Source organism: Marmota marmota, unplaced genomic scaffold (genome assembly GCF_001458135.2).
Source record: "Marmota marmota marmota unplaced genomic scaffold, marMar, whole genome shotgun sequence".
Classification (NCBI taxonomy): domain Eukaryota; kingdom Metazoa; phylum Chordata; class Mammalia; order Rodentia; family Sciuridae; genus Marmota; species Marmota marmota.
In genome coordinates this window covers 582,931-592,822 of record NW_026000205.1, presented here as the reverse complement: position 1 = coordinate 592,822, position 9,892 = coordinate 582,931, and the positions used below count along the sequence as shown (strand labels likewise).

Genomic DNA, 9,892 nt, shown 5'->3' with positions numbered 1-9,892 from the left:
TTTTTTTTTTTTTTTTTTTTTGGTGCCAGGGATTGAACGCAGGGGCATTCAGCCACTGAGGCACATCCTCAGCCCTATTTAATATTTTATTAGAGACAGGGTCTCACTGAGTTGCTTAGGGTCTCGCTAAGTTGCTGAGGCTGGGTTTGAACTCAGAATCCTCCTTCCTCCACTTCCCAAGCAAGTCACTGGAATTACAGGCATGGGCCACGGCGTGGCTAGTGTGTTGTGTTAATACTGGTAAAAGTGCAACCTCGAGCTGCCAGTGACAGTCTTGCTGCACTCAGGGCTGCTGCCCACGTTTGGGCAATTTGTTCCTGTGTTCCTCTTGCCAAACCATACATTCTGGATTCAGGACTGCTCTAGCCAGATGGAAGGAATGCTTTCTTGAAATGTATCCTCCCAGAGTTAGTGGCTTTTTCTAAGTTGTATATCTCAGGGGCCTCTCCCTTTCTTGAAATTTCCCCAAAAGTGACCTGGTGGTTCTACCATAATAGAGAAAACCTGCTTGAGAATGAGGCAATGCAGAGGAAAGCAGAGGGGAGAAATGGAGAGACAGTTCTTGACAGCAACAGTTGAGTGCCTGATCCAGCCATTCCTGATGTTGATGCTAGTCCTAAGATTGTCAGTTATATGAGCCAAGAAATATGCATCACCCCCTCCCACACCAGCTTACAGGAATTTGCACTAGGGTTCTGTTATTTGCAAGTGTAACGGAAGTGACTGGCACTGTTAGGGACTGCCAGCCAACTCTCCCCAGTCTCTCATGGTGCTCAGCACACTCATCGCCCCTCTATGGGTGTCAGTACTCAACTCCAAAACGAAAGCCTGGAATCAACATGCTTCCTATTCCCACACGGACTGTATGTTCACAATTTTAGAGGAATACTGCTACATGAAGTAGGGAAGGCAGATCCTATTCTACAACTTAGATATGGTAATTGGGAGAGAGAAAGGGATTTGGCCAAGGTCACATGAAACAGACACCCAGAGCTGCTGAGAGTTGAACTCTGGTCTGTGGCTCCAAGTCTCGTCCTCCATTTTCTGATGGAGAAGCTGAGGTATGTACTGGGAAGCAACTCTTCACTCACAGGCCGTGGCCACAGCGCGGGTTCTTCTGATTCCCACCTGGTGTTTCCCCCGGGCTGTGCTGTCTGTCTCCACTGACAGTAGCCAGAAGAGCATCTGGGGGAAAATCAATAGCTATTTCCCCATAGCACTGGCAGAAACCAAGATGACTGGTGCACTAAGTGCTGGTGAATGTGCGGGGAAGCCGTCCTCTGTCCTGGCCCTTGCACTGCTACACAGCCTTACCTCGCCCTCGTCAAGCGGGTAAGGTATTCTCCACAGACCATGTGACTTGGTTTGGCTAAAGTGTGTCAACCCTGAGTCTAGGCCTTAAGAGGTCTTGCATGTTGTCTTTAGGCCTCTCTTGTCCCTGCTATCGCCACAAGAAGCACCCCCCAGGAGCTGACCCTCTTCAGCAGGGCTCCAGATCCTAGGCAAGCCAGGCTAGACCAATGACACATGATTGTTGTTTGAAGTTGCTGAGTTTTGGGCATTTGCTATACAACAATAGTTGAGACAATTATGGGGGTGTTGATGAAAAGTAAAATGACTATACTCATATGGCCTGATTATTCTACCTGCCCTATTTTTTATACTTATTTTTCAATTGTAGTTGGACACATACCTTTATTTTATTTATTTACTTTGTGTGGTGCTGAGGATCAAACCCAGGCAAGCTATTCAAGTGCTCTACTGCTGAGCCACAACCCCAGCCCTCTACCTGCCCTGTTGACCCCAAGGAAACACTGGAACCCAAAAAAGACCTATACAAAGATGTTCACAACAATATTATAAGAGCAAAGAAACCAAGAAGAGCCCGAACGTCCAGTAACAGGAGAATGTAGAAAGTGCGAGCTTTCTGGAATACCACCACAGTTCTTGAAAGGCACGGGACAGAGCTCTTTAAATAAATCTGGATGGATTTCCAAGACATATTGTTGAGTTAAAAAAGCTGCAGAACAATATGTATGGTATGATCCCATTTATGTTAAAACACACTCACATGCTTGCTCAAAACAGCAGTAGTCATTTACTATACAATACTATGCATGCACTGTACATATGCACTGCATACCCCCCTTAACTTTTGGACAAAGATCTGGAAAAGTCCACCATAAACTGGTAACAGAGATTATTTACAGGGAAAAGATCCAGCCTGGTGAGAGGTGAACAAAGGGAACTTTAGCTTTATTTGCAATACTTTTTTAAGAAGCAAGGACAGTCTATCCATTCATTACCTGTACAAATATTTTTCAAAGAAATATATATGAATTTATATACGCATACCAAGAATTAAGCACAAGGCTCCATTTTAAATGTCTTTTAGAGGCAGAGGTCCAAATCCAAATCCTGCCTCTGCCATCAGCTGTCACTAGACAGGTCATTCTATCCCTCTAAACCTGTTTTCTCAAATGTAAAATAGGGGTACTCATTTACATATAATAATCTTGTCATAAAAAGTAAATTATAGGGCTGAAGTTGTGGCTCAGTGGTCGAGTGCTCACCCAGCATGCATGAGGCACTGGGTTCAATCCTCAGCACCACATAAAAATAAAACAAAGATATTGTGTTCACCTTAAACTAACAAAAGTAATAATAAAATAATAATAATAAACAATTTTTAAAAAAGTAAATTATAATGTATATAAAATAGCAAGCACATTGTCTGACAGCTAGTATGTGTTCAATTAAACTATCATTTCCTTCTCTCCTACCTCCCAGCCCCTGCTGGCCATAACCTTGGTTCTAATCCATGTCAGCTGTGGTGACGGTTTGTGGGGCCTCCTTAGCACTCATGCCTCTGTGATGGCAGAATCATTGCTCCTCAAAGAAGTCCTAACCCCAGAACCTGTGGACGTGTGTGGGGACATGGCAAAGAGGAAGGCTTCTGATGGAATATGGTTTCTAACAGCTGAGCTGAAGAGGGGAGAACATCCTGGGTTACCCAGTTGGGCCTACAGTAATCACAGGGTCTTTAAAAAAAAGTGGAAGAGTGAGCAGAAGAGATCAGAGAGGTGAATGATAACAGAGATTAGTGACATGCTACACTGCTTGCCTTGAAAATGGTAGAAGGGGCCACTAGACAAGGCCAGTGGAAGCCAAAGGGAATGAATGACATGGATTCCCCAGGAAGAAGGAAGGCCCTACAACACCTTGGTTCTAGCCAGATGGAGCCTGCTGGACTTCTCATCACAGAACTGGACCACAGCAGATTTATGCTGTGGTAATTCTTATGGCAGCAGCAAAACTATACATTCCCTGATTCCAACAAAGGTGGCTCCATTTTGTTGGCAGAACGAGGGGCAAGGAGCCTGTGTGACTTGGATAGGGCTGATCCTCGTGAGCAACAGGCACATGGTTCAGGCCTGGTCAGGCAGAGAACCTAACATCTCCAGCCAGTCACACTGGGCATGTGACGAAGCAAGGCTAGAGTGTAGTACTTAGAGGGGGCTGCTAAGCTGGATGGATGGGAACCCAACAAGGCTGTCTCCTGTTTCTTTTCTTTCAAATGTGTTAATTTTTATAATTCCCATGTACTTTTTTTTAAAAAATATTTTTTTAGTTGTTGATGGACTTATTTTCTTTATTTTTATGTGGTGCTGAGGATCGAACCCAGTACCTCATGCATGCTAGGTGAGCATGCTACCACTGAGCCACAACCCCAGCACCTCCCATGTACTTAAAAAAAAAAAATCTTTGAGTCGTAGATGAACAGCATGCCTTTATTTTGTTTGTTTATATGTGGTGCTAAGGATCAAACCCAGTGCCACACACATGCCAGGCAAGTGCTCTGCCACTGAGCTACAGCCTCAGTCTCCCATATACTTTTTTTTTTTTCCTACTGGGTATTGAACTCAGGGGCTCACGACCACTGAGCCACATCCCAGCCTATTTTGTATTTTATTTAGAGACAGGGTCTCACTGAGTTGCTTAGTCCTATGTACTTTTAAAACAATAAGTGGTATTCCTTTTACGATTATTCTAAAAAGTAAAATTTATAAATTAACTTACAAAGTCTAAAATTAGCCAGCACCTTTACTCACCTCTTAGATAACAGAAGGGCTGCAGAATGCTTAAACCCCAGGCAAGTTTTCCTAGTGTATTTATTTTTATGTGTTTTCATTCTGTCATGAATAACACAGTATTTCATTATTACTGTCCTCGTGTCTATTTCATGCAGCCAAGATTTGTTCAAATTTATTCACATCTATCACTTTCTTTGCTTTTTATTTCATCTCGCATCTCAGATATTCCATCTAGCATCACTTTTTTTTTTTTGCCTAAACTAAATCCTTTAAAATATTTTTACTAAGGTGAAAATCTCATTTTATTTATCCCCAAATGTGTTTTGACCTCATTCTTGAAGAATATTTTCTGCTGGGTATAAAATGGGCAGTTATTTGCTATCTGAACATTGATCTTATTTGGGCTTCCATTGTTACTGTGGGAAGTCACTTGTTATTCAAATTGCTGATCTTTTGAAGGATATCTGTCTCTTTTCTCTAGCATGTTGAGATCTTGTCTTTGCCTTTGGTGTTCTGCAAACATACAGCAATGTTTCAAAGTGTTGATTTCTTTAATCTTGTGAAGCATCGATCTTTTTAATCTTTGTGATTCATTGGGCTTCTTAAATCTTTGGATTAGGATTTCTTATCAATCTTGAAAAATTCACCTTTCTTTCTTTCTTTCTTTCTTTCTTTTTCTTTTAACCTTTCGGGATCCTTTTGTTTTGGAATATCCTGAAAATAATCAAACCACAGAACATGACTCTACAACAGTAAACTGTTCTCTTGCATTAAATTGAAGACATCTTTTTAAATAAAAATTTTTTAAAAAGGAAAAGAAAATGTAGAAAGGTACTTAGAGCTGTTACTTTCTAAGTATACAACACCCTAAAAAATTCAGAGCATCTTAATCTCCATCAAGAACAACAATAAAAAATAATTTTTGTCATGCTGTTAAATCCATCATTATGGATAAAACTGGTGCAAATTGGTCAAACGGATCCAACAAACACTGATGTCCAACTGGATTATTGGCAATTGATATGTAACTGGGGGTCAGTACAGAGTTTAAAAGATCTTCCCTTTCTTCTTGTTCTTTTCCAAGGTCCTTGAAGAGTTCTGTTGTTCTAAATTTTATTGTTGAGCTTCCCAGTTTGCTTCTCCTTCTCAAACTGATGACATTTTTCCTCTAATTCCTTATGCTGCGCTTCCAAATTCTTTTTCATTTACCTATGGCATCTCTGAAGCTCAGCTTTGGAGTCCTTCAGTTTTTGAACTTTATCTTTGACCTTCATCTCAAACACTTGCTCCATCTCTGTCTCCATCTTCTCCATCTTGGCTACATGCTCCCTTCTTTCTTCTTCCATTTGCGCCAGGGACTCTTCATAAGCTGTTCCTTATTTTGTTGTTATCAACTCCATAATAAGTTACAGCTGCCAATTTTCTGCTTCTGTAGTTCTCATGGTGTACATTACTATGTAACATCTTTCAAGTCCTGCATGTGTGTTATTATCAACATATTTCTTAGAATTGTAAAATCACAATGTTTACCATTTTCAATTTCAGCCACACCCCAAGGATATGGCTTTCCTCTGATCCTTTTGCCATTAACTTCAATGATAATATTACTACCTACCACAGCAAGCGGTAAACGGTCCTTTTTCTTTTTAACCAGCTTATTTTCTTCTTCATCATTTGATTCTGGAAATTCATATATTTTATGTTCTCCAATTTCTTTCATTGTCTGTTTTTTTAAACTGTTGGCATTCCTTGGGTGTGAGTGTGTCTGCTTTGGCAATAGTGGGATGATATTCACTTTTTCATGCAAACGTTTCATAAACTCAATATCCAATGGTTTAAGTCCATGTCCTGAAGGAGCAACGAAGTATAAACAACACTGCACTCTGTTATCAGGCATCTGATGTCTGTTTACTTGAGATTCTGCATTTAGGTAATCTTAAAATTTACTTAAAATCTAGTCAATAACAGGCTTCCAGTAATTACTATTATCCACTGCATCTCTAAATCCTTAGGGTATCAACTATTATGAACAGCAACTGAACACCACCTTCTTTGGTGAAAACTTTGGATTGTTCCACTGCCCAGTCTTTTTTTTTTTTTTTTAACATTTTTTTTTGAAAGAATTTTAATATTTATTTTCTTAGTTTTCGGCGGACACAACATCTTTGTTTGTATGTGGTGCTGGGGATCGAACCCGGGCCGCACACATGCCAGGCAAGTGCGCTACCGCTTGAGCCACATCCCCAGCCCCAGTCTTTTTTATTCTATGGGAAGGACCTAGATACTTGGAGAATACAGATGTGAGGAATAATGAGTTGATTAACATTGGTTTTCCCAGTCCAGATTCACCTACTACATAAATGTGAATTCAAATCTACTCTTCACCGATTTTCTGTAAACTTGATTTGGGAGACTGGCAAATCCCACATAGCTTCAAGGTTCTTTGGTTGAGGTCCACAATTGTGGATCGTTGGGCCTTTTGGTATGTTTCTTCAACAGTGCCTCTAAGGTTTACTGCATGACATTTGTTGGTGAAAATCCTGGAGACGTTGAGGGAGTGGTCAGTGGGGTACGAGAGTGAGGCCCATTATTTCGTTAGCCACATTTTTACCCTCTCCTTTCTTTTAGGATTTAAAATACAGTATAGATAAAAGCTTCTCATTTGGGCTAGAGATGTAGCTCAATGGTAGAGCACTTGCCTCTCATGTGCCAGGTCCTTGGTTCCATTCCCGGCACTGAAACAAGCAAACAACCAAAACCCCACAAACCCACACAACAATCATAGCAATAAACCCTTCTTACTCTATATTCTCCATTCACCAGATAACTTCACTTCTTTTACATGCTTCCTGCCTTGTCTCTTTGTGATGAGTTATATTGTGAATAAATTGTTCTGCCCTATGTTCCAATTCACTATTTCTCTATTCAGATGTTAATTTTATTTTTAACCCCATTCACCATTTTCAATTTATAAAAGTGTTATTTTCAAACCATCTAGATACTTTTTAAATAGTTTCTTGGATCCAACAAAATTACAACTTTTTATTTAAGGAAGCATATGTTATGTGTTTGGTAATGCCAATACCATAAGTATTAGTGGGTCTCTTCAATGTTTCTTATTTCTGTTGTTCTCAATCCTGGTACTTAGGATCCTTGGTTATATCTGACTGAGTGCTACTCAGTCTTTGAAAGGAATATGTTTACAGGAATAATGGAGGCCATTAACAAAAGTTTTTTTCTCCAGAGAGAATTTTATATATGTGCTAAATACAGTTGTAGTCTAGAACTTTAAATAAATCGACAACTTGAAGCTATTGGACTACACAAGGAACAGGATGCAAATTCACAACCAAGGGCCAATTTACTTTGGTTCCCCTTATCCTGAAGGTACAACCATTGCTTTCATAGTTTAATGTGAAATACCAACCTCGGATAGGCATCTTATTTTTATTCTCATCATCAGAAATGCTATTACAAAAAAAGTTCAAATTTGTCAGGATTGTAAAATTTCCTCAGTATAGGATAACTATTCTGATTACTTCCCTGGGTTCCTGATTTCCCTTCAGTTACAGCCTGATAAATCTGTGAGACCTTCAATGCCTTTGATTAAAATAAAAAACCATCCAACACTGTAAGTTGTTTTGACGGTTAACGTTGGTCTGTATAACCTAGCCAGCAACCTCATCACTTTCTCCTCTTAGCTTTGCTTAAGTTTTCTTGTAAGCAGATTACACTCGTTGATATTTTCATTTGTTTACCAACTAGGTTGAAAACTACATGGGTGAGTGTATGTTGTTTTGTTTACTGCCATTTCCTCAAGAATGAATGAAATAACCCTTACTTTTATTTCTACATCCCCATCTGGTCTCTATACCTTTGTCACTGTCACTTCTATTGCCAACCTCTCTTGTCTCTATCTCTTCATCTTTATGCTTTGGGTACAGTGGGCCAAAGAAAGACAAGGGAATTCAGAAACATGGTCACAAATCTAGAACCTGGGTGAAGACCTTGCAAAATACACTCTCAAATTAAGGTCATAACTTACCAAGGTGGCATAAAGAAACTTAATCCTTCCTGGTTTTCAATACTTGTTAGAATCAGCTATTAGGCTGGGTGGTAGGTCTCAGTTGGTAACTACCCTTTTGTTCTCCGAGTCTTTGGTGGCATCTCCAGCCATCTTTGCTTTTGTGTATCACCCTCATCTCTCAGGGAGTCTGACCCTCTAATTTCCTCTTTGCCCTTGTCCCCATTCATCTCTGAGACTTGGTCTGTGTCCTTATCTTTCTCTGGTGTGTCTTGGTCATGTTCTCCCCCATAGCCATCCTCCGAGGACACAATTCTATCTGCTTCTGACTCTGTCTGTACCCCTTTTTCAAGCTCTACATCCAGGGTGTCTGCTCTTACCACATATCTCTTTACTGCCATCTTATCTCCATGTCTTTTCTATGGCTCTCATCTTTGTCACTGTCTCTTCTGTTGCCTTCCTCTCTGCCTCTGTTTCTTCATCTCTGTCACTGACTGTTCTGTTACTCCCACTTGGGGACTGTCACCACTATTGCTCTCCACTTTGAGTCTGTGCATTCTGTGGCTGTCTTCTCGGAATCTGTCTCCCCTGTCTGTCTCCTTCCACTCTGAATCCACCATCTCCGCCCCCTGCTCTGCTTCTGTTTCCTCTATTTATGTCATGGTGCCCTATCTCTGCCTTTGATCTGTCTCTGTCCTCTCTGATTCTGTTCTCTCTCTGTCCCCTGTGTGTATTGCTGTGCTCCTTTTCTGGAATATCTTCCTGCCTCTCCAGCACGGGTACCCTTATCCCTGCTTGCTCTGTCTGAATTTGTTCTTTGCCTCAGTCACTGTTGCCTCCAACTCTGTCTTTGGCACCTTCTCTATTTTTGTCACTCCTTCTGGTATTGCTTCTGTTATCTCTGTCTTCTCTCTGTCACTGCCCTGTACACTGCTATCACCTTGGAGCCTGTCTTCTTGTCCCTACAACTGCCACGTTCTTGTCTGTATCTATTCCTACCACTGTCTCCCTGGCCTTTGTCCCTCCTGTCACCGTCCCATCGCTCTGCACTGCTGCCTTCTGTGGTCTCTCTTCCTTTATTCTTAACCCCCGGATGTCTGTGCGGCCGGCTCCCACGCTGCCGGGTGCCCTGGGTCTCCACCTCGGGTTCCCTCCTGTCTGACCCACTGTCCCTACCTGTTACCTTCCCTAACCCTCTACAATCCTCTTCCTCACTGTCCATTCCAGCCCTGACGCTGTCCTCTGTCCTGTCGCTGTCCCCTCTCCCCTGCCTCCGTATCTGCCTTGGGGTCCTCCATCTGTGACCACAGGCCACTTCTGTCCCCTCCCTCTAGGCAACGGTCCTTCCTGGTCAGCAGGGTCCCTGGCCTGGCCCTGCGCTGTCCTTCCGCCCTCGTCTCTGCGGAGACCACTTGCTGCTGGCCTTCCCCGGCCCGCGGGGCTCTTCCTCCCAGCCCTTTTCTGGGTGGCCTTGTCTTCGGGGCTCTGTCCCTCAGAATTTTAAGGGGTCACAACATCTCCCAGGCCTTTACTGAAACAGAAGAGTCCGCCTCGAGGTCTATCAGACAGTCAGTCAGTCGGGCTGTCCCCACCTCGCCTCACACCTCGCCTCACGCGCTTTCCCGCCCTTTAGCTCTTCCTCAAACTGGGGAAAGGGAGGGAGGGGAACCCAGGTGCGCACGCGCACCAACCACTCCGGAAGCAAGTGCGCGCTGGCGGCTGGGCCACTAGTGACATCACGGAGCGGCTCGGCCCTGCCTGATTGGCTGCCTCC

General features: G+C 42.4%; 1 pseudogene; it reads right to left on the bottom strand.

The window, feature by feature from the left end:
• Window positions 1–5,126: 5,126 nt before the first annotated feature.
• LOC107151552 lies at window positions 5,127–8,519 on the bottom strand (annotated as a pseudogene).
• Window positions 8,520–9,892: the final 1,373 nt, after the last annotated feature.